Genomic DNA, 2,171 nt, shown 5'->3' with positions numbered 1-2,171 from the left:
CACAAACACACACAATAAACACAAAACACACACACACACATATATTTATGTGTGTGTGCGTGTGTGCGTGTGTGGGTGTGTTTGTGTGTGTGTGTGTGTTTGTGTGTTTGTGTTTGTTTGTGTGTGTGTGTGTGTGTGTGTGTGTGTGTGTGTGTGTGTGTGTGTGTGTGATGTGTGCATAAATAAATACATTTATATATATATTTATATATATATATGTATATATATATATATATATATATATATATATATATATATATATATATATATATATATATATATATGATGTATTTGGGTGTTTCGACCACAGAGCTACTGGGTCCCTCAGGTTATCAAGTTCTGTGAATCGATCACAGACTGCCGTGGTGAACCCGCGGGCACACTCCTCCTCCCTCAATCTATCCTAGAGTGGCCACTGGAGTGACGAGGAGTTTTGAAGTGGACCCGTAGGGTAGCCACTACCAGCCCATGGTCAGTGCCAAAGAACTCAGCACTCCGGTATACTCTCCAGTTCTGGAGGATCCTCCAACGCGTGAGAACAAGAATGTGTGAGATCTCCTTGGCCATGGTACCGGTATCGCTATACCTTGTCTAGCGATGTGGGTTGGAGAGCTGATACTAGGAGCCAGAAATCCTCATAACCTGGGACCTAGCAAAGTCCCGGAGAAGGAGGCTGTTCTCGCTGCTGGGATTAGCTCCTGAGCTCATAACTGGTGTTACCTCAGCTACCGAGGGTTGAAGTCAGCTGGAGATGGCTTTGGCTACTCCCTAGAGGTGATGACCATCGCCGTGGCCCGACAAGTAGTAGTTGTACCCACCCATACTGATCGTGCCGCTGCCAGGTCTTCTCACTACCAAGAGGGCAGCCACCTCAACTTCCAACCTCTCCAATTCCCATGATAACAGAGATAACAGCTCGTCCTGTCACAAGGACCAGATGTTCTAAGCTCCTAACTGGATAGCTCACCTGAGGTTAAGCCTCAGGCAGTTGCTCAGGGTGTATGTCACCTCTGCACTCCCGCTAATGCTGCCCCAAATAAAGGGGTTTGGCAGGCTGTGGGCCCCCCCGTCTTCCAGTAGGGTTCCCTAGGGCTTTACCCCACAAGCCTCATGTTGGGTTGGCGCCAGGGTGCAGGCTGGACAAGTAACTCTCGTTCCCATCCTGTGCCCCAACATTTGCCCTCCCATTGGGACCCACAGCCCGCCAGGCTTGCTGGATAGGAAGGACAGCCCTTCCCCCAGCATATCCATGGACTTGGGCAGGTCAATGAAAGGGGTCTTAGCTTGCTGGTTTATTGTTGAAGGTAGGTGTGAGACCCCAAGAGACCCCCGTGTCCCCGGGTCGAGGACGAGGTGGTGGAGCTGGACCCTGTGTAAATGGAACGCTGTTGGACTCGCTGAAGGTAGAAGGCTGGGCGAAGAACAGAAAATACTAGATGATGGACACGTGTTCCATTTGAGAGGTAAACCCCAGGGTAGCAAACAAGAGTTAGGTGTAGGTTTTTAAGTTCCCATCACCTAGAAAAGAAAATCATGAAATTCTGTAGTGTAAGTGAAGTAATAAAAATCAGCGATATGTATATATCAAAGATTGCTCAAGTCTGCATTCCTACCTGCAGCCAAAGTGATGATGAAATAGAGAGATTCTGTGAAGAAGATGAAAAACCCATTCTCAACAATTATGAGAGATTTTTAATACCTAGATAGCTCGATCATGTATCATGAATAAATTTTTCGAAAGAAAAACTAGAGCAGAAGAAGACATGGAATTCCCTATCTGACATCAAAACCGAAACTGGCTTCATAATTTCAGACATGTGCTATATAGTTATTAATAAAATACATGTTAGTAGTGACCATGGAATGGTTAGAGGCAAAATTAAATTACACCTCAGAAGAAAAACGAATATGCACACACATACACACACACGCGCGCGCGCGCAATCAGACACACACACACATACGCATGTATGTATATATCTTCTTCCTCTTCTTAGCTTTATCCCATTCATATATGGGGTCGCCATGATGATTTGGTTCTGGCAGATATCTTTTATGGCCGGATGCCCTTCCTGACACCAACCCTCTCTATTTACCCGGGCTTGGGGCTGGCACTGACTTGGGCTGGCTTGCCCACCCAAGTGGCAAGGTTCATGTATGTGTATATATAT

The sequence above is a fragment of the Penaeus monodon genome, chromosome 8 (assembly GCF_015228065.2).
Source record: "Penaeus monodon isolate SGIC_2016 chromosome 8, NSTDA_Pmon_1, whole genome shotgun sequence".
Lineage (NCBI taxonomy): Eukaryota > Metazoa > Arthropoda > Malacostraca > Decapoda > Penaeidae > Penaeus > Penaeus monodon.
The sequence above is the reverse complement of the archived record's forward strand: the minus strand, read 5'-3'. Positions refer to the sequence as shown.